Source organism: Podarcis gaigeae, assembly GCF_964106915.1.
Source record: "Podarcis gaigeae genome assembly, chromosome: 5".
Taxonomy (NCBI): Eukaryota; Metazoa; Chordata; class Lepidosauria; order Squamata; family Lacertidae; genus Podarcis; species Podarcis gaigeae.
The window spans coordinates 92881862-92905807 of record NC_139681.1 but is presented as its reverse complement, the minus strand read 5'-3'; positions in this window follow the sequence as shown (position 1 = coordinate 92905807).

Sequence of the window (23946 nt, the reverse complement as noted above, 5' to 3'; positions counted from 1 at the left end):
ACTGATCCCAAGTTCTGGTATCAAAAGAGAGGGAAATACAAATTCTTGCTATCCCGTTTTTTGTGCTTTCTGCCTCTACTCTGTGCTTGGGAGTTGTGGGGGCTGCTGTGTTGATTGTCCATGAGCAACAGCTGATTTAAAATTTGCACACATTTCATTGATCTGGCCTACCGAAGTGGTGGAATTAAAGAAATATTGGTCTTGAGAGAGAGGTGGCAACCCTGCTGATGAGCGCTGGAAATCTGCAAAACCACATATGGATTTAATAACTTTCCTGAGCTGATTCCCTTTGGCTGGAGAGAAGGTGTAGAACACAAAGAGGCAGCCTGGGTTCCGCCTTGCAAGGCAGAAACACGTGCCAAGAAGCATGTCCGAGCAATATACGGACATTGGGAAAAGACGCATGCAGGGATGGTGTGCATTTTCTGCATCTAGACCGATAAATAATCGCTTCGTCAGGCATGCAATCGCCACAGGGAGGCTGAAGTTAATTTAGCTGAGTAATTAATGGTCTCCTTCCCTACTTCTAAGGAAGTTTCTGAACCCCTAATGTGTTACATGGGTAAATTAGCTTTGTAATTAACTGCCTCATCATCAGAACTGTGCTTAACGAAGACACAAGGCTCCTCGCTAGCAGAGCAACAGTACCATACTGAAATACAATGAAAGCCAGAAATGCCCAAGGGAGAGGCATGATTAAATAAGATGCAGAAACCAACAGGGAGGATCAGAAAGGGGACAGTCATGCAGCTGGCAACTGCAGCACAGGGGGTGGTTGGGGACTGCTTGGGTAAGGATTAGACCCCGGGCAACCTCTCCCCAGGTTAACTTGGGAATGGTCTGAGATCTTTCCAGAGAAAGACAAACTCGGATCATTTATCTGAGACAGTCTAAAGGCATGAGGAAATGTCCCTATTGTTGGTCATTGACAAGGTTCTACCACCCAGAGTACGCTCCCCTTTCACTTCACTTATTTTATAATAATAATAATAATAATAATAATAATAGTAATAATAATAATAATAATAATAATAATTACTACTAATAATAATACACACTGACCAGATGCTTGGAAGCTGTGGCTGGATGGTTTCGTGGGAGCCGATTGAAACTAAATCCTTCGAAGACAGAGGTCCTATGGCTAGGTCGGGATGGCATGGAGATGAGGGACCAACTCCCTTCTCTTGCGGGGGCCCAATTAGTGCCATTGCCTTCCGTTTAGAGTTTGGGTGTAATCCTTGATGCCTCCCTTTCCATGGAGGCGCAAGTTACAGCAACAGCCAAGGCGACATTTTTCCACCTTCGCCGCATCAAGCAGTTGGTCCCTTACCTTTCCCGCTCCGACCTGGCCACAGTGATCCATGCGACGGTCATCTCCAGGCTTGACTACTGTAATTCGCTCTATGCGGGGCTGCCCTTGAAGCTGTCCCAGAAACTCCAGCGGGTACAGAATGCTGCAGCGAGGCTCCTCTGCCATGGGAGCATATTCACCCAGTGCTTTTCAAGCTGCACTGGCTCCCGGTGGAGTACAGGGTCAGATTTAAGGTGCTGCTTTTGACCTTTAAAGCCCTTCACGGCCTAGGACCCTCGTACCTACGGGACCGCCTCTCCTGGTATGCCCCATGGAGAGCCTCAAGGTCCATAAATAACAACACCCTAGTGGTCCCGGGCCCTAAGGAAGTTAGATTGGCTTCAACCAGAGCCAGGGCCTTTTCAACTCTGGCTCCGGCCTGGTGGAACGCTCTGCCTCATGAGACCAGGGCCCTGCAGGATCTGATTTCTTTCCGCAGGGCCTGTAAGACAGAGTTGTTCCGCCTGGCCTTTGGCTTGGAGCCAATTTGATTCCCTCCCTCCCTCTCTCTCTCTCTCTCTCTCTCTCTCTCTCTCTCTCTCTTTCCTGTTTCTTTCTTTTCCTTCTCCTCCTGCGATGAGGCTACATTTTAATATTTTAATGTTCCATTATTTTAATGTTGTATTTTATTTTTGTTTTTAAGTTGTAATCATTCATCTTGTTTTTATTATTGCTTGTAAGCCGCTCTGAGCCCGGCCTTGGCTGGGGAGGGCGGGGTATAAATAAAAAATTATTATTATTATTATTATTATTATTATTATTATTATTATTATTAATACCCCGCCCATCTGGCTGAGTTTCCCCAGCCGCTCTGGGCGGCTCCCAATCAAGTGTTAAAAACAATACAGCACTAAATATTAAAAACTTCCCTAAACAGGGCTGCCTTCAAATGTCTTTTAAAGGTAAGATAGCTGCTTATTTCCTTCACATCTGAAGGGAGGGTGTTCCACAGGGCGGGTGCCACTACCGAGAAGGCCCTCTGCCCGGTTCCCTGTAACCTCACTTTTTGCAATGAGGGAACCACCAGAAGGCCCTCGGAGCTGGATCTCAGTGTCTGGGCTGGACAATGGGGGTGGAGACGCTCCTTCAGGTATATTTTGCAAACAGCAGCATCAGAAAGGATGCATGCGATTGAGATATGGGCAAACCTGTCAGTTTTATGCCCTCTCTGTTTCTTCTTTTTCTGGACTCAAATCAGTTCTCCACATTTCTGCAACAATTTGTGGCTACAAAAAAACTTCGTGAAAATTCGTCAGCGTTACACTGCAAATTTCTCCTGCCAAACACTTTTTTTTGGTACGCAACTTTGACTAACGTATGCATTTTGGCAAACAATTTTACCAAATCTGATGCTCCCCCCCCCCTGTAATTTTCACTAATATATGCATTTTTATGAACACTTTCCGACAATACATGAATGGTTGTTCAGCTTGTAAACCGCCTTGAGTATTGTAAAATAGAAAGACGGTAAAAGTGTGTTAAAAGTGATGGTGATGATGATGATGATGATGATGATGACTCCAACTCCCACCAGCCCCAGCCAGCATGGCCAACAGTCTGGAATGATAGGAGCTATAGTCCAGGGTCACATCACAGCTTAGCAACGCTTTAAAGCTTTCTTCCTAAGGAATATTCTCCAGCACTACACAGAGTATTCCAGTTGCCCTTTCTAAAAACGCCAATTATACATTTCACCGTTTTGTGTGTCTTTATTAGTCCCTCTACACCCTGGGCCTGAGGCTACGACTTACTCCTTTCTTCCTTTCATTCAGAAGCCTTTCCTGAGTTCACATTTTCTAGTTTAACCGGTTTACACACACCCCGCCTGCCTCTTCCTCCCCTCGGAGAGCCATGCGGATTCATCTTCCTCCCTCAAGCATCTTTCATGCCTATTTATAATTTACTACATTTATAAGTTTATTAAATGAGTTTCCAAAGCATGGTGAGCCTAATCTGCATACCACAGTGTGGGGACTGCACACTGCACAACCCCACTGCGCACACTTCACAGCAAGCCAATCACATTTTAACTACAGTTTGTGTCATGCGGCTGCTAGGAGGCTCAGCTCTGGAACAGGAAACCTAAAAATCCAGCCTCCCTTCTGCTTTGGGTTCACCAGATAGCCATAGGGAAGGCACTGTGTCCCTCAGCCTCAGTCCCAGCCCTGGTGCAATATGGGAAACATAATGACACTGGCCTAGCTTATTTGGTTGTCAAGATACTCTATGTGAAAAATGACAGGAGCTAGAGACAGGTGAAAGTCAGCAAGAAAAAAACCCACCAGGGTCAGTGAAGTTCACTCTTTATTCAAAGAAATTGAAATAGTGCAGGTCTAGCAAGCCCAGCAACTCTTCCAAGAAGGTCTTCCCCCAATCAGGCAGTTGCAAGGACTGATGGTCCCTGCCTTCCCACAGCTGCCTAAGTCCCATCCCATTTTTTCCCAAGCAACCGTAGACTGCCCCATGCACAACCGATCCCTCTTCTCCACTTTTCATTTCCCTGTGTGTTCTAGGAGACCTGGGAGGAGGGGGGTCTGGTCATAGTAGGAGAAGGAGACTCCCTGGGTTCTTCAGCAGCTTGCTCCATTGATGCATCTTCAGCATACTGACTCCTTTCTAGCCTCCGCTTCTGCCTCTGTTTCTGGACTGCTCTCTGCCACAGAGTCTCCCTGCTCACTAAACCCTGTTGCCCCTTCAGTTTCTGACACCTCCTCCTCTTTTCCCGTTTCTCCCTCTGACCACTCATCATCGCCCCACCATCAATCTCCTGGCTCTGAGCCTTCTTCCCTTTGGAGTTCCCTTGAAGATTCCCCAGCTGGTGTCTCCCACCACCCCTCAGCAATCAGCCAGTCCATGAGAAAACACTATGAACGCACTAAAACACTGCATACTTCCTAATCTTAATCCAGGACAGACTTGAACATCCCTAAGCCCTGAGACAGGCCGATCTCATTGAGTCCATCATGGATCCCCTTTTAGGAGAGATGTGATACATTTCAACAGTGGGTTGAATTCCAGTGCATTTTCTTTTGAGCCAAGAAGTGCACAGGACTTGTGGGGAGAGAAGAAGCAGATGGATTTCTAAGTTCTGATCTGCGCATTAATCCTGGAGGGGCAGATGAGCTCAGCTAGTATTGGAATTTGCAAATATCCAATTCCTCAGATGTGCCTATTTGCACTGCGACTGTCTTTGGCATGGGTGGACTGGGGTTCGCTGCAGGATACAGTAAACCACAACTGTGTGCCCTGTACTTAAGATACCTGTGTTTAAACACCTGTGTGCAGATGTACTTTGTGAGAAAAGCCAATGCTACATCAATGTACCCACTGTTGTGAAAAACATGGAAGCTGCTGTATGGGGTGCAGAACATTATGTAGGACACAGGGAAAGTGATTAGAGAAAAGTTTTCCTGCCTCTCTCATAACTCTAGAACTCATGGACAGCCAACAAAACTGAATATTGGAAGATTCAGGACAGACAAAAGACAGCATAGGTAGACTATGGATCTCACAACACACAGCAGGCAGTGATGGCAAGCCACCTAGATGGCTTTTAAGGAGGATTAGACAAATCATGGAGGAGAGGCCTATCGATGGCTAAACAGCTGGAGAAAACAATGCCATTGAATGTCAGTTGCTGGAAACTGCAGGAGGGGAGAGGGTTCTTGTGCCCAGATCATGCGTGCAGGTTTCCCATAGGCCTCTGGTTGGCCATTGTGAGAGCAGGATGGCTGGACAAGATGGGCCATTGGCCAGCGGGCTCGTCTTATCTTCTTCTGAGACACTCTTAAGTATCCATTTGTAAAACAGGCAAGCATCTCTTTTCCTTTGCTCGTCCCTGGTCTAAGGTGGGAAAGAGAGGGCATCTACGGTTGCGAGTCCCTGAACTCCTGACTTAGCAGAAGGCAAGTTCTAGCCTCGCAGTGCCAACGCCCCACCACTCATGTGGCAATGGTTTTCCTCGAGTCAGCAGAAGGTGCTCTGATGGAGGTGGTGCTTTTGCAAAGCTCCAAACAGAGAGGAGGAAAGTGCTTACAACCTGATGTTGACCTCAGGGACTGACTCACCTAGCAGCTGTCTCGGGAGACTCCACAGACAACCCAGTACAAGTCAAGTCTTCCCTGCTCCATCATGTAAGGGGCTGGGCTCCTTCTTGGGCACAGCAGCATGTTTGCTGCACAGAGCTCACAGGAGGCAACCATGGGCTGGGTGCTGCTGAGGCTCACTATTTTTCCTGCAGTAGCAACATAGGAGCTTTGCATTCCCTGATTGCTTGCATTCACCTGAAACCCTCCTACAAACAGCCGGAGTTCCACCTTGCTTTGCCGGAGCGCAAATCACGACATGAGCAGGGTGGCCATTTACCCATGTCAAAAAGAAGAAAAGAAAGATATTCAGTGCCAAAATGGGGGGAAAGAGTGGACATGTTCTGTACAAAACAAAAAAAATTCCTTCCAGTAGCACCTTAAAGACCAACTAAGTCAGTTCTTGGTATGAGCTTTCGTGTGCATGCACACTTCTTCAGATACCTGTATCTGAAGAAGTGTGCATGCACACGAAAGCTCATACCAAGAACTGACTTAGTTGGTCTTTAAGGTGCTACTGGAAGGAATTTTTTTTGTTTTGACTATGGCAGACCAACACGGCTACCTATCTGTAACATGTTCTGTACATGCAGTGATGTATATGTATAGTCAGTCATTTTGGTTTATTGTGTTTAGCAAGAAGCCATTACACACATAACAACAACAACAACAACAGGAATACTGCTACTAATAAAAAATTCTACTCCCCAACCCCAGTGGATAAATAATTTCCCTTTCCCTCCTCAAGTTTTGTTACCCAAATCTGCAGAGCCCTAACAAGAAATTTAGATGGGATGTATACCTCTCAACTTTGACAGCAAAAAAAAAAAAGAAAAGAAAAAGTATTTGCAAGAAACGACCTTCCCTTCTGTAATCTTAGTAATGGGTGGATGTAATTGTTTCTGAGATCATCATAGAAAGGGCACTCAAGGAGTACATGAGTTATGTCTTCTATTGATACAGAGTTGCAGCAATGTATATGTATAAGATACAAATTCTAAAATTATTGCTTGTTTGGCATCCATCTAGTTCAGGAGAAAATGGAAGAGTGTGCCTTTCGGGATGAAGTCAACCTTTTGGAGACTTACAGTGCCTGCGGTGGCTGTAGAGACCAATATGGGAGCTGCGACGGATGAAGGCATCCAGTTGTGCTGCTGCAGATGCACCGCGGCATTTCTTCTCCCTGAGTTTCTGCCAGTGGTCATTCCTCCTCTGGTCACCACTGCCAATACATGACCTGACTGTCTGTCTCCAGGCACTGCAATTGTCTGCCAGGGATTCCCACAAGGTGGGGGTGATGCTGCCAGCCTCCATGTCAGAGTTGGCCTGCCAATTGGCCTGGTGCCAGAAACCAGCTTGGGGATCCTTCCATCTTGGACGTGACCAAGCCACCGTAGACATTGCTGAGACAGGAGTGTGAACGTGCTGGCAATGTGGGCTTAGGAGAGCCCATCCTGCCATCCAAAATCTTCCTGACACAGTGCTTGTAGTAGGTATTGAGGTGTCAATCCGACGTCGTCCCAAGTTCAGAACTTGGGCACAGCAAGAGAGAGGCCCAAAGGCCCTGCTGGCTGGGCATTTATCCTTGCCCTGGGTGTGGTGTCAAGCTACTAGTTGGTTGGCACTGCACCCAGGAGCATGCCCCTAAATTCCTGCCACCATTGGCCAATTTGGTGGCAGGAGGACGATCTGGCCAGCAATAGTCCAGTTCACAGGGGAGACGCGGTGCCCACCCGCAAAGCTGCCCGCCTGAGGAGGGCAAATGGACTTCTCTGATAGCCCTTGAAATAGAGAATTGCCCTCTGTAAAGCAAGACTATACCAATTTGGAATAGAAGCTCTTAAAGTGGTTTAACAGCAGGTGACTGGTTGGATACCCTCCAAAGGAGTACAACTCCTCCTCCTCCTCCTCCTCCTCCTCCTCCTCCTTCTCCTTCTCCTTCTCCTTCTCCTCCTTCTCCTTCTCCTTCTCCTTCTCCTCCACCACCTCCTTCTCCTCCTCCTCATTGTCCTCCTCCTCCTCCTCTTCTTCTTCCTCTCCTCCTCCTCCCCCTCCTCCTCTTTTCTTTTCTTTTCTTTTCAAGAAAGCACCTATTCAGAATGAGTTCTAGGGGAACCACCACCCACCACGCTACAGGGTGCTGAACCACATGGGTCCTTGGTCTGATTCAGCTCTCCTTAAATCTTTACACTGCCTCTTGTAAATAGCTGTCCCTCGCCTCCAACCCACACGTGGCATTTTTGATTTATAGGGATGAAGGTAATGCCAGATAAACAGACCACTCGGAGGTAGGAAGGGGGCAGAATTAATAGATTAATAGAGTGTGGTAAAATGCCTCATAATCACCCCCTGATTTTTCCTTGCAAAGTGGTTAAGGGTGCGTGTCTGTCTCCCGATATCTTTGCTTGACAAATGAATCCAAATTGGTTTGGCTGAAAGCCCTTGTCATACGGACCGAAAACCGGCAGAAGGGCCGTAAACCAGAAAGCAACAATAATATATTGAGATGGAGGGAAGCATCAGCTGGGAACGCAAGCTCTCTCCGTCAGGGCCTGGCTTTATCGCACGCCTCCAATTAATTATCCAGGAGAGGGAACAAACAGCACATTAATTAAATGTTCTGATGACATTAAATTGAGAGGTGTTACAGACACCAGCGAAAAAGAAAAGAAGATAAATAATGCAAAAGTGTGTGTGTGTGTGTGTGTGTGTGTATACACATACATATATATATGGATGGATGTGGGTTGCAAGTATTGGCAGGAAGTCTTTGTGATAAAATGGGTTGCGGCCTACACAAATGATGCTTGGAATAAAACTCAGCCTGCAATTGTTGTAAGAATGGAACCTCGCAAGCAGGAAGGGTGCAAAACAAGGGTGCTTAGTCAGAAGAAGTTGGGATGGGGAGAGCATGGGAAGAAGTATGTAGGAGGGAATTACTGATAGTGAGAGTTCTCCTCTTGCAGTGCAGAAATGGCCCTGGTTTGTTGAAATGAGCTATTGAAGCAAATGGCGGCTTCTCGGGACCATAACACCTCTAGGTCTGCCTCTCTCCATATGAACCTTCCTGGACCCTGAGATCATCTTCTGAGGCCCTTGTTGCGCGCCCCTCCACAAGAGGTCCAGAGGGTGAGAACTGGATGCTGGACTAGATGGGTCATTGGTCTGATCCATCTGGCTACACAAGAACACACCTTTTCTGCAGTGGCTCCACGTTGATGGAATGCTCTCCCCAGGGAGGTTTGCCTGGTGCCTTCATTACGTATTTTTAGGCACCAGGCAAAAATGTTCCTCTTCAGCCAGACTTTGGCCGATTGACATCCAATTCCCGTTTAAATGTGTTGGCTTTGTTTTTATTATGCATTTTGTGTTTTTACATTGTGTTTTTATGTTGTAACCACACAAATTTAATAAAAAATAAAATCACTATAAAACAATTCTCTGTTCGCCCCCACCTTCCCCCACCTGCAACCTGTGCATGCTCTAATTGTTCCTATTTAGCAAGAACACTTCCTACTAGCCATGATGGCCAGGCTCTGCCTTGAGGTTAGGAGGCAGGTATGCTTCTGAAAACCAGCTGCTTTGCCGGTAGAGGGCTCTTGTGCTCAGGTCCTGCTTTCTGGTTCCCCATAGCTTGGCCACTGTGAGAACAGGATGCTGAACTAGATGGGCCATTGGCCTGATCCACCTGGCTATTATTATTATTTTAAATTTATTTAATCATTTTTTCGATACAAAGAACTACAAAAAGACACATACGGTGGTACCTCTGGTTGTGAACGAGATCCATTCCAGAGGCCCGTTCGCGACCTGAAAAGAATGCAACCTGCGTCTGCACACACATGGGTCGCGATTCGCAGCTTCTGCGCATGCGTTGTGACGTCATTTTGCACGTCTGTGCATGCGCAAGTGGCGGAACCCGGAAGTAACCCTTTCCGGTACTTCTGGGTTGCCGTGGGACGCAACCTGAAAATGCACAACCTGAAGCAAATGTAACAGGAGGTATGACTGTACAACAAAAACCATAATAATAATAATAACACAATTTGACAATTCATATTTGAATACCCTGATATACCTATAACTACACCTTTTTAACAATATTTTCCCACCTCTCTCTCCTCCCCCTACTTCCCACCACTATCCGCCTAATAGCTTAAATATTCGCTCCAGATTTCTTCATATTTATCCATTCTCAACTTAATGTCCATGTGCTCAACTGAATCCATGTGATCAACTGAATCTTTTTGGGGCTCTTCCAATTCATCAAAACAAGTTTTTTTTTGCTTCTAATATAGCACGGTACATCCATTATTTTTTTCACCCCTTGAAATCTCCCACATTTCCAGAATATAATTGAATATTATTCATAGAATCATAGAATTGTAGGGTTGGAAGGCACCCCAAGCCTCATCTATGAAGTCCTACAAGGAGCAACGCCAATACTGAAAGGCAGGAAGCTGATATCAGGGCCACAGGCTGAAACTAAGAAGATAGGCAGGTGGGGATCAGCTGAGAGTGAGCTGAGATTGGTGGGGCAGTGCCCCATTTGACACTCCTTAGAACTTTTCAGATTTTTGATTTTATTTTTTAAACTCCTACCTTCCTAGTCATGTTATTGTAGCCACAGCTTTCTTGGATTAGAACCCACAGCTTTTCTTTCTCCAGAACTAAGGCTAGAGTCTGGAAGTGTGTGTGTTTTACTCACTTCTTTTATTTCTAAAAATGCTTATGCGCCGCAATTTCATGCGAAATATCAAAGCGGTGCTCAACAAATATGTACACACTAATAAGCACACAGGAACCAAAATCATAGATCACCAGCAAACTGTAACAGAATTTCCTCCCCACGTTCCTCCCCTCCTTTAATTGTCTGCCTAAGCCTGGCGGCACAGAAAAGTTTTCAGCAAACATTTAAAAATTAATACTGAAGATGTTTGCTGAATCTCTATCAGAAGAATGTTCCGCAAGGCTGGGCCAATAACACTGGCTGCTCCGTTTTGCGTTGACGTCAGATGAGCCTCAGGGGGCAACCAAAGATGCTCCTACAGAAGACCTCAGTGATCAGGTGGTCCCTAAGGGACCCTGGATGTAAGTTGTTCAGGAAGTTGAAGACTGAATACAAAAACCATGAAGCTTGCTCAGCAGGAGCTGGGCAGCTGGGGCAGATGCCTTAATCATGGTGTCACAAGTTGTCAGCTACATGCCCTCATCAGCAGATGAACCACTGCATTCTGCACCAACTGAAGTTCCCAGACCAGACCCAAGAGCAGACCCATGGAGAGAGCATTGCAGTAATCCAGCCTCAAGGTTGCCAGGATATGGATTACAGTGGTCGGGTGGTTGACCATAGAAGGAAGAGGTGGACCTCCACCGGAAGCAATTTCCGTGTGCTCAGAACTTGTTAGATGTTGGTGACCTGAAGTGATTCCTCATAGGAAGCTGCCTTATACTGAATCAGACTGTTGGGTCCAACCAGCTCAGTATTGTCAACACTGACTGGCAGCACTTCTCTGGGGTTTCAGGCAGGGTTTTCTCCCAGGAGATGCTGGGCATCGTGTTTTGGAACTAGCATTGCTGCACCCATAAAATGCCTCCTGAAGGGGGGAGGGTGGGAGAACCGGTGTGGTGAGAGAGAGGCTGAAAGGCCCCATAGGCCGGGCGTTTAAATTTCCCCTGGGTGCAGCTCCAAGGGCTGGAATTGGTCAGTTGGTCCTGCCCACCACCTAACTCACTGAGGGTTTGAGACCCGTTGGCTATCCCCACCTGGCTTAGCTGGCCAGTCAAAGCCGTTTCCCGGGGGGTGGCTACTGTGGCATGCTGACAGCTTCAAGGAACCACAGGTGAGAGTTGAACGCAGGGTGAGGACCAAAGGTAAACAAACTACCCCAGAAGGAGCATGGCCTGTGTGCCCCCCCCCCCGAGATACTTTGTTGTTGTTTAGTCATTTAGTGGTGTCCGACTCTTTGTGACCCCCTAGACCAGAGCACGCCAGGCACTCCTGTCTTCCACTGCCTCCCGCAGTTTGGTCAAACTCATGTTGGTAGCTTTGAGAACAGTGTCCAACCACCTCGTCCTCTGTCATCCCCTTCTCCTTGTGCCCTACCTTTCCCCTAACACCCTATAATACTGCAGCCACAGGCCCTCTTGTATTTCGAAGAGATGGGCTGCAGGGTTGGGGAGAGGGCTCCTCCCTTCTTCTGCCAGCCCATATCTTCCCCCAAACATGTCCAAACCACCTCTCACGCACACAGCTACATTTATCCCTTCACAGTTCCTGTGAGGTCCAAAACACTGGCAAGGCAAAAGCAGCTGAAAGAGGGATAATATGGAGAAGTGTTAATCATTCCCTTCCTCTGCCTCGTCTCTCAGGCATAGGGCACCCTCCTGAGGGTACTCAAAGAGGCTGTCAGGGCTTTGTTTCTTGCGGCCGACACGTAATGTGTGTTTTGCCCCTAAGGCTCTGGTGCTCAGGTCTCCTAGGAAAGGGAACGGATCCTTCAAAAAGCTGCTCTGAACACCCCGCCACTTTGGGAAAGAGTTGGTAAGCAGCCCAGAGATCATTTCCCTACATCTGTGTTGAAGGATCTACTTGGAATACGACACTCTGTTCTTTTTTGCCCTGTGGCCCCCAAGGTTTCCAGAGAGCCATAAAAAAGCAAATTTTGATTTAGAGCGGGGGGAAAGATGAACAGATGCAGCTCAGCTTCTTTTTCTTCACTTGAGTTTCTGTGGACTGATCAGCCCCGCTGTCCGCGTTAGTTGCGTGCTCTTGCTTCCGGAGGCTCCTGGAATCACTCCCAGACCCACAAGCTCATCCAGCATCCAGCCTCGCTCAGCATTGTTCCATTGGAACAGCCCTCGGCGACAAACCTCACGTTCAGAACATCATGCGCGGGTCACTTGGAATGGCCTCCATGTAGGGATGGGGAGGGGAGGAACGTGACTCAGTTCACATCAGAAGAGGGCCCTCCCAAGTTCAAAATGATACGAGAACCGAAACACACTTCTCTGTATTTTGCCAATGCAGTTTTCAAGCCAAGTTACGTGGACAAAAAATGCATACACATGGATAAAATGTGTGTGTGTGACATTGTAAAAAATAATGTATAGCGTGTTCTCCTTCATGGAGCACGTGTTGCAGTGGGGTCTGCTGAGCCACCCCTCTGTTACCAGGCAGGGTCTCTAAAGATGGTCTGGGGCAGTGATTGGTTCACTGGCTTGCTGGGGTAAAAGTTATGTTGCAATTTTGGTGTGAGGGGTAAAATGTTTAAATACTCTGCATGCAGCCTGGAGCTTTCTCTTTGCTGCGTGCAATGGATCACCCGCCCACCCACCCTTGAGTAAGGGGTTGTTGCATTGACCTTGCTATGCCTGTCATGGGGTCGTCTGCCGTTGGGGCAGGGGCCTGGTAGGAATTTTGTCCATCTGGCTGATTGGCTGGGCCATTTGGTTTTTGCCTACTGCGTAGCAAATCATCACAACTTGTAAGGTTGCAGTTAGGCATTGGTTATAAATTGGTGGAGGAGGGGTTAGGATAGGCTGGGCCTGCCCCTCCATGGTTGCTGCGGAAAGGGAATTCCGTTAAAGGAATCCTGGGGCTTGCCATCTTTTCGTCCAATCCCTGGAATGGGACAAGGGCCGGCAAGCCTTCGGGGAGCATGCGGATGAGAATTGAGGGTCTGTGACTCAGCTCTATTTCTCCCCGACCTGCTTTCCCCTGCACTGTCTTTCGGTGGTGCCCGGAAGTCAGTTCTGTCCCCAGGCGGGGTGACAGATAGTCTTAACCAATGCCTAAACAACCACTCATGGTTTTGTATTTAAATAAAGTTGTGGCCAAAATTATGCCAAAAACCTTAAACAAAAATTAAGTGTGCGTTATGAGTTATTTGGGGGGTGGCTTGGGGACCTCGACACGCAAATTTTCAAAAGTTGTTCATGCCTTCGTCAGTCCTCTGTGCATGTGGGGGCCTCGTCACAAATCCTAAACAAATTTTCCATGATGGTTCCTGAGATCAAGAAGCAGGTTCTTGTCTATCTTTGGATACAACTGGACCTCCTTTTGAGACAATATGATGGGCCAAATACTTCAAAACGGCACTGATTTTAACTCATATGAAAATGTGGAGAACTGAATTTAAGGCTGGAAAAATTAGGAATGGGAAGAAACCAAAACGGACAGATTTGCCTAACTCCATGAGCTGGCATGCTGTCCACAACATCACCATGTTGTTGCAACCATCGTATTGTTCAAGCACCTGCCATCAGGGTGGTCTCCCACCAGGGCTACCACTTTTTCTGTGTAAGGTATCAGAAGGTTGCAGTGGTCTTAGCATGGCGTTTATAATGCATTCAGATGTTATAAATGCCCAAATGTCCCTGCATGCTTTCTGGAAGGAGAATTGGCGTGAAAAGTCCAGCCCACCTCTTGTAGGTCTCTGTCCCCCAATTCTCTTCTCATGTGCACACCACAGCATGGGCCACAACCTAACGCTTACCACAGAGGCAGGAGTGCTTGCTTTTGAAAGCAAAAGCAGACAGAGATAGCATCTTGACATTGTGGCACGCGCTTCTGCCTGGGGTTGTGAGGGAGGAGGTTAACGGTACCTCACTGTCCCCTAAAAGGGTTTTGATGTTCAAGGGAGTAGCTCAATGAGGCAAATGAAACCTCCTGTTCAGCCAGCCTTATTAACACATGCTTCTGTTGTTATGTACTGAGTTATATTTCATCTGTTCTCTGGTTTTTAGGAGAAGTGGAGAGCAATTGCTTCTCTCATGGGGGCCAGTAATGCACCTCAGCATTTTCTGGAATGTTTTGCTCCAACAGAGCCTAGTAACAGACATGGAAGCAAAGTTCAGCCATTTGCTTGAATTCATCCCCAAGATGTTTCAGGAGCAGAGCAGAACCCTGTTTTCCCCATGAATAGAATTCTCCATCTTGATAACTTGTGAGTAGGAAGCTAAATAGCTCAGTGGGTAGATAATGAGACTCTTAATCTCAGGGTTGTGGGTTTGAGTCCCACGTTGGGTACAAAGAATCCTACACTGCAGGGGGTTGAACTAGATTACCTTTTGTAGTACCTTCCATGTCTATGATTCTATAATTCTGTGACCAGTGATCAGGCCGTGTTTTTTGTTTTTTGTTTACCTTTGCTGCCCTAGAAATAACTATTGCACATTCCTCCTATGTATGTAAACCCTCTTCCTAGAGCTGTTCATTTTATAGTCCTACACATGTCCCACTGGGTTCAAAGGGGATTGGGTGAGTGGGTAGATGGGTATCTGTGATGCTGCTGATAGGGAGAGCTGTAAGAAGGGCCTGTAGCAGCTGTCAGAACTGGTAGCTATGACAGTCACTTGGAGGCTTCTGAGACATTCTGCTGTGAGAATGAGGTCTAAGCTGTCAATACCACAACTCATGAATTCTTGGGTATCATTTAAGTACAGATTGTGTGAACTATTCTTATCTGAATAGTTCCACTGCAGATACAGAGATACAAGTTCTGTACATTTGACATCCATTTGGCATAAGAGGCCTGAATTCTACTCCTGTGCCTTACAGAGCCCACCTAGCAAAACAGGCACCAGAGATAAGAGGCCCAAGTTATAATTGTGTCTTGGAATAAGATTAGGAAATTAGTTAAAACTCAAGGAGAGGCCTGATCTGTTGTGAAAGGCTTTCTATGTTTTGCCGTCCAACAATTGCTGAGTCCCTGTGGGCCTTGAGACCTTCAGGAACCTAATTTATACTCTTAATGTAATTTATGTGTCTTATTAAAATATGAAGGAAATTCCCAGCCAAAAACTTAATTAACTCAAGGTTAAGGATGCTCAGAGGAAGAAACAGAACCGTTAATAAAAATAAATACAAGACATTTTCCAGAAGAAGAAAATCCCCCTCATGATTTAAGTATGGAAACGAGAAGTTGAGATAATGCATATACGGGATTCAAATTTCCTCACAGGTCATACTAGGCGCATATATATATATATATATATATATATATATATATATATGAATATCGGAAAATGAGACGTTCCAATTGCAGCCTTAATCTTGATCTCCATTTCCCTCACTTTTCCAGGTACGTTAAAAGCATTGCTGAACAATCTGTACAATAAGTGTAGCACAAAGCATAAAGTTATTTATTTTAAACATGGGATGATTCATGCCCACATAATTTGCTCCTTAGGAAATTATGTACTTGTATAATGCAAGAAATGATGCAGGGAGATGAACATCAGCTACTTGCCAGGATCATTATCAAACACAAAGGAGGATTTCTGCCGCGATTCAATAGGTAATATCTTTGCATTCTGCAGCAAAGAGGGGGAAAACTCATGTTCAGTGCACCTTGAAGGGTGTTTTTTAATAGTTTGCTCCAAGGCAGTTAATAATAATTTCTTCATTTGTACTTACTCCATCTACTTTGAGCTAAACCTAAGAATGGACCTTCCCTCAAAAGGCCAGGGAGCTGCCAGTGATGTATAATGTTTAAGAGTGTGAGGTGCCAAACCCTTAATTCACATCCCTTTCCCCAAAATTGTTAGACCGTCTTTGACCAGGGCCAGTTCAAAACTTAAAAAAAAGAAAACCCCAACCATTATTTCTTTTATTTAGTTCATAAAATCTACATACCACTTGATAGTGGGGGGATGAACCTCAAAGCAGTCTGAATTGGGTAAGCAGTGGCTGCTGTTGTTATCTGTTGTTATGTGTTGTTATGTTATGTTGTTATGTTATGTTATGTTATGTTATGTTATGTTATGTTATGTTGTTATGTTATGTTATTTAAGAGATAAGAAAACCCTGAACAAAGCATTCAAGGATACAGTGGTACCTTGGTTCCCGAACAGTTTAGTTGTTGAACAAATTGACTCCCAAACGCCGCAAACCCAGAAGTAAGTGTTCCGGTTTGCGAACGTTTTTCAGAAGCCAGGCATACGACACAGCTTCCACAGCTTCTGATTGAGAGCAAGATGTTCCTGCAGCCAATCAGAAGCCGTGTCTTGGTTTTTGAATGGCTTCGGGAGTCAAATGAACTCCCAGAACGGATTAAGTTCGAGAACCAAGGTACCACTGTATATTTAATGAAATAACCAGTTTAGTCAATAGGCATTGTGAGGTCTCTTTAGCATTCCTCTCTCACTAACTGCTTATTCCTTCACTTCTCCAACTATTCCCTCAACCATCCCTCTGCCAGGCAACATGCCCTTATCTTCCCTGTTGCAACTGCTTTAACCTGCCTCACAATCTTCTGGTCTGCATGAGGTTTCAGTCCCAGATGAATTGAGAACATTCGCTTCCTTTGGAGAAGCTGCCTTGTAGGCAGCCAGACAGCTTTGTTCTCTGAGCAGCTGGAATATTTATGAACAATCCTTGCCATCACCAAACTGCTCAGGCAGTCTTCACTGCTGTTACTGCAATCCGAAAGAGAAACTTTCCATGGCTGAGGATCAGAGTTTATTGGAATCTAGAATATCGGGGTCCATTGATGATAATCTGATTGCCATCAGGGAAACTGACAGCCTTTGTTTAAACCTGCCGATTAAACCCAATACATAGGAAATTAATTATGAATTATTGCATCAACCCTAGAAGATATTCAACTTTGCCTCTCTGGATTTGGATCCGAGAATGAGGAGAGTGTTCAAATATTTATGTTGATCATCTCTCATCATGTTTCTTACTTTGTCAGCGGGGGCTGCCTTAAAAATTTGCATCCCACAGAAGTTCAGTCACCCTTTCCCTCTATTCCCCAAACATAACAAAATGATTATCGTCACTTCCTGCTTCCATTATTTTAATAAAAAAGGAGCTATCTCCCTTTAAGCCTCCTCTGTTTCATCCAAAATAAAATGAGGAGATAGAACTAGCCAAAGGCACAAGAGAAATCCCTTTATACCTGCAGATGCTTCTTCAGCCTGAGCAAAGGAGGTCAAGGTAGAGATGGGGGGGAATCCCCCTCCCCAGTTCCTATTCTGGTTCACATAATTCACACTTCTTGAAACAATGCACAGCAAGACTTCAAAAGTCATGACCTCTCTGAATTTTGCAAGACAGCTATCTGACCAAAACATGGGTACAAAACCATGTTTATTGGGGGGGGGGCACACATTTTGGTGAAAATAACATTTTAAAAATGCATCACAGTAGGGGCAAAAAATTGCAAAAAATGTAATTATTCAGGGAGGGAAACTGTGTGGAAGAAGCATATATTAGAAGAAACAGGAAGCCTGGATATGTGTACAAACTTTCATGCAGAGTTTTTTATCCGAAAAATGCAAACTGATCCAGAAATGGGGCAAACTGAACTCAATAGAAAGTGAAGTTGACAGATCCGTCCATCGCTACTCATAACTCATTACCAGTGCTGAGAGCCATTTTGCGTATCACACAGAGGCAAACATGGATTTGTCAGTAGGTGTGCTCACAAATGCAGATGGAGTCAGTTATGGCTCCTTGACAACTATATGCACATGACACATGGGGTTACCACATTGCACATCATACCCTTAAGCATTTACATGCCAGGAACTTCCAGAGCTAGAACAGATAACTTGTGGCTCTGTGTGTAGGTTCCCCCAGATGGGGAAGTAAGATGCAGTTATAGATGCAGTCTTATTAAGATTGTGTTTTTAGCAGGTTTTTAGCAGTGCATCATAATACAGATGGAAGGAGACGTGAAAGAAGAAACTGACATTTGTGGGGAACACCACATGCAACGGTGCTCTGCAAAATTCAGTTCTAAAAAGTGGTACAACAGAGAATTTCTAATGCATCAGTGGTTCCACTTCAGGACCAGGTAATTCAGAACTCCAAATTTCAGGAGGAAATTTTCAGAGAATGTTGGAAGTATCTCTCCTTCTGGCTATGAGCTTGAAGGATCTGTGCCCAGTCCTGAGGTCAGCCAAACGACCAAGCTGAAGAAAGCTCCTGAGCCCAGAGGAGTAAAAGCAATTCCCAGTAAATCAGTGTTTGCATCAAACACTACAAATGCCATGATGCAGTGCAATCTCACACAAATACTAATTTTTTGGCAAATATTTTTTACTGAGTTTTACATTGCTAATTAAATTCAAACATTAGACATCATCATTTAGGATTCCTTGAATCTTTCAACTCCCCTCCGCCCTTACATGGTTACCATTATCAATCTTTTTTTCAACTGTTTCCCTTATTTTCTCTATTTTTGAAAGTAACTTCATATTGTTTTCCAAACCTTGAAATTTCCTTACTAAATCCATTTTTCTTATCTGTTTTAAACACATCATTTAATTGATGGTATTGCAACCAGTCTGTTACTAACTGTCTTTTTGTCCTCAAAACCTTTCAATTTCAATTGTTGTTCTACTGTACTTCATAGAATCATAGAATCATAGAATCATAGAGTTGGAAGAGACCACAAGGGCCATTGAGTCCACTATACTCCTATTGATGCAGCCCAGAATTGCACTGGCTTTTTTAGCTGCCGTGTCACACTGTTGGCTCATGTCAAGTTTGTGGTCAACCAAGACTCCTAGATCCTTTTCACATGTACTGCTCTCTTCCATGCTCTACTTCCAACCTTTATAGGTTGCCCATTCACTTTTTGCATTAGTCTTTTTCAAGGGCATCGCTTCCAATGGGGAAAACCATCTCACACAAATACTAATGCAATGTAGCAACTATATCATATACCATGATGCAGAAGATCAGTTGTCCTATGCGGTTGTCAGGTATCCCAATTCAGCCCTTTTCATTATTCAAGCTCTCTGAATTTCTGGTTTGGCATCATGTTAGCCAGGTAACAGGCAGGAAAGTTGCCGTATGGACACATCTCAAGCTACCAAATGAAACTGAGCTTGTACATAATGTAGGTTCACACACTATCAGGATCTCAGGAGGACTTATTGTCAGTACGTTCTTAGAAAGTTCCCTGCACCCGCCCTCCCATTCCCAGAAGACTGAATGCACAAATAAGAGAAAAACTAGACTCAACTTTAAACCAAAATGCAGGAAAGGATACAACGAGAAAGGAATCTCTGAGTTCCATTAATCACAAGCAATGTCCCGGCACAGCCAAAGAGAGTTAAAGATTTATCTCCCAACTGCCTGACTTGGCTCTTTTCCCTGAATATTTGGCAGTGAGGGCGGCGGAGAATCAGTGGCTGGTGGAAACCCAGGACATGCTGAGAATGTTCTTTCGGGTCTGGAGATGTATCAGAGAAACATGTTCTCCATTTTATCTTTTGGGGTGGACTGAATCAATCCCAAAATCATGCAGAAAGCACCTGAAGACTCATGAAGTATATCTCAGACAATGCTTAAGAGATATCCAGTGGCTTGGGTCTTATCTGCAGGGAGTGGCTTGGGTCTTATCTCCAGGGACGGCTACAGAAAGTAGCATTGGATGAGTGTTTCTCGGGCCACTAGCTCTTGAGTTATGGGGCATTGCAGGACACTATATGGTTTCCAAGGCTGTTTAGCATCTACATGAAACTGTCAGGAGTGATCACTAGGAGTTTTGGAGTGAGGTGTCATCTTCCATGTGACAACCCTTTAGATATCTGAAGATGGTTATCATACCACCTCTCAGTTTCCTCTTTTCCAGGCTAAGCATGCCCAGCTCCTTCAACCGCTCCTTATCAGGCTTGGTTTCCAGACCCTTGGTCATATTTGTCACCCTCCTCTGCACACCTTCCAGCTTGTCAACATCCTTCTTAAATTGTGGCACCCAGAATTGGACACAGTAGTCTAGGTGTGGTCTGACAAAGGCAGAATAGAGTGGTGCTATTACTTCCCTTGATCTGGACGCTAGACCTGTTAAATTGTCGGAGCTCATAAATGGAATAATCCCATGAAAGCGTGATTTCTTTCGGCTTTCAAATTTCAGAAGCACCCTGTGCAACACCAAAACTCGGGGGGGTGCGTGCACACACACACACACATACACACATCGCCTCTCTCCTTCCATTCACTGTTGTGGCACCCCCTGCAGCACCATCTTGGCTTGGCACCCAGTAACCCAGTGAGGGTGAACCAGTTGCATTCCCCCAAATCTGCCGGTGCACCAAGGACCATCCAGTTTTAGTTTTTGTATGCTACTAGCAGGCTGGAGCAGCATCTTAAAAAGTAGAGACATCACCTTGCCAACAAAGGTCCGTATAGTAAAAGCTATGGTTTCCCCAGTAGTGATGTATGGAAGTGAAAGCTGGCCCATAGAAAAGGCTGATCGCCGAAGAATTGATGCTTTTGAATTATGGTGCTGGAGGAGACTCTTGAGAGTCCCATGGAGTGCAAGAAGATCAAACCTATCCATTCTGAAGGAAATCAGCCCCGAGTGCTCACTGGAAGGACAGATCCTGAAGCTGAGACTCCAATACTTTGGCCACCTCATGAGAAGAGAAGATTCCCTGGAAAAGACCCTGATGTTGGGAAAGATGGAGGGCACAAGGAGAAGGGGACGACAGAGGACGAGATGGTTGGACAGTGTTCTCAAAGCTACCAGCATGAGTTTGACCAAACTGCAGGAGGCAGTGGAAGACAGGAGAGCCTGGCGTGCTCTGGTCCATGGGGTCACGAAGAGTCGGACACGACTAAACAACTAAACAACAACAGCAGGCTGGAGAGTGAGGGCAAGGTGAGAAAGATAGCCGTTTCCCCCTCTTCTCCTCTCCTGGCTGGAATGTTGCTGCTACAGCCACCAGCCTGATGACTGGGGCTTGAAAAGAAAAGAGGAGACATTTCAGAGAGTGGTGGGCTGGTTGGGTTGGTGTTAGGGCAGTGTGAGAGATATTCAGGGTTGCCAAGTCGCTCCTTCTGTCTGTGCCAGGATTGCTCCTTGCAAAAGAGAACATTCTTCCTCTCTCTTCTCCCAGCCACCATGTAAATCCCTTATTGGGGGGCCCTTAACCTTCTGGAGCAGATTTGGTCATAATGTGGACGTGTGGGGAGAGGAGGACGAGATCAGTCCTGTTGCACCAGCAGCAATCTTTGCTCAATTAAAAAAAAAAAGCTGTCTCAGATGCATAAACTGAGGTATTTCAGTGGGGGCTGTGGGGGTGCAGATTGGGAATAGCTCAGTTAATTTCCAGTCCAATCCATCGTGAGCTGAAGGGAGCTGGTCCATCTCTAGTGAAAACAGCTGCACAAATTGACCCTTAATGCTCTGCACTGTTGCTGCCTGATTTTTTTAAGAAGATCTAATGGGGCACAGAACTACCAAGAGTAAGGCTGTTTTAATCAATTAATCGGTTAGACACGTTGGCTTTAAAACTTCCAATTCACTAAAAAAAGACTGGGCAGCAGGGGTGTTTTTTTTCAAAAAAAGAAATGATGGGATTGCTTTTGAACACAAGCCCTTATAAAAACTCCAGGTAGGAATCCCTTTTTAAAAAGAGGCCTCTCCTCGCCCCAGTCGTTTCTTGCACACAGGGAGGGGAAAACCTCTTGAAATGATGCCTGCTAAAAACAAAAGGAAGCCTGCTTTTTTCCCCTTTGGAACTATTGTTTTTGCAATTAAATATGCACATTTAACTGATTGATTAACCAGCTAAAAAAAACTCACATGATTAATTGACTGAGATTTCTTTAATTGGGTACAGTCCTAACCACGAGAAAAACTAATAACCTGATTGCTTCCCAATCAAGTTTTCTCCCTGTTTCTCTTCTCTGTTTCTCTCTGCCGGCTGCTCTTCGTCAGAGCTCTCGTGATGGTCCACCCAGAGCAGGTAGGTAGACCAGTACTTTTCATCTCTCTCAGAAAACGATGGTCTTTCTCCAGAGACTTGAAAGTGGTTTGAGGAGGGCATCACTTCCTATGGCGTCTCTGTAGAAGTTTCTTTCAACCTGCTGCCACCTCTGGTCAAAAGGGTCATGCAGGTTTCTTCAAAGCTATTCAAAGCCTCCCCCCCCCCCAAAAAAAAAAAACTTGTTGGACCACAAGAAAAATTGCAGGGGGCATTCGTACCATGAGCAGCAGCACTCCTCTTGCAGGCTGTCTCAAGGTCCCTGGAAAAGCCGCCATCTGCCTCTTGCCTGTGACTCATAGGTATTGGATGTTTAATAAGGCAAACTTATTTCAAGTGAGTGGAAAGAGGCAAGAATGTGCATAGGTTTTCGACAAGACTCCTACACACACACACACACACACACACACAGCTGTTAGCAGATGAACTTCCCACCTTTCCCCAGATGCATTGAGCACACCGGTTTGTTCCCTTCTGATTTACAGCCCTAACCTACTCCCTTTTCCTTCCTGAGGTTTGGCTTTATTGATAGCTTATGTAATAACAACCAGCAGAAAATACAGCTCATGCCGTCTCCCGAAAAGTTTGGCTTCTCTCTGGATCCCCCATCTGGACGAGCTCTGTGCCGTATCATCCTCGTCCCCCTCCTGCCCTTGGACGCAGCTGCAGGGCTCCTTGGCTAGATCCATGTGGAAGCCACAAAGCGGACAGGAGAGGGAAGCCCCGCTAATCCAATGTGGTGTCTTAATTGAGCCTATCAAGATCCATCTGCTGGCGTGAGCTGATGCCCAGCCACTTGTACAGCCTCTCCATCTATCTCATTGGTGCTCTGTGGGATGGATGACATTGATTATGTTCCTGCTTGTCAGAGGTTTATCTGCCTCCACCAGCTGATTCCTCCTCCACCACCCTAGTGGTCTGTCAGCATTAACTGGTGCAGTTCCTAATTCCACTTCTTCCCACACTGTGTCCTGAGCTTTATCACACACCACATCAAGATGCCCATTATTATGAGGGGTGGGATGGGGTGAGGAGTGAAAGTGGGTGGGGGCCTTCCGGTCCATGGGCAAATGAAGTCTGCGGTCAGGAGCAGGTAGGCAATAAATCACACGGCGTCAGTGAAATTAACTATTCATTCAAGGAAACTAGGTTGATTCAGAAGGCCAGGCCTAGTGAGCACAGCAACTCATCCTGGTAGATCTTGCCTCTCTGAAGTCCCCTCTTCTCCTGGGTCCTTCCCAAGCAATGTGAGACTATGCCACTATGCCTGCCTTTGCTCTTCTTTCTTCATATCTCTTCTGGTTCTGGGAAACCAGCAGGAAGTGGAGATACTCTTGCTTCTTTAGCAGCCTGACTCATCTCTGCTTCTTTGCCTCCCTCATTTTGTTTCTGGACCTCTCTCTGCCACGGACTCTCCCTGCTCCCTCTTCTGTTCCCTCTTCTGACACCTCCTCCCTGCAGCCCTCTCCCGCTTGTCCTTCTGACCACTCATTGTCATCCCACCACCAATCCCCGGGCTCTAAGCCTTCTTCCCTTGGGAGTTGCCCAGCTGGTGCCTCCCACCATTCCTTTGCATCCAGCCAGTTCATAACACCTGCCAAATCTCCCTATTAGGCCTGCAAAGATTTTGGAGCCAAGCCATGCCCACCTGCTGTACACCTGTCATTGTATATGATGTTGTGTGCAGCAGGTAAAGAAACAGCCAAGAAGGCATTTGCAGACACTGGTGATCAGAGGGATCTTCAAAGCCTCGTGCAGAGCACGTGGCAAGTGCTGGCA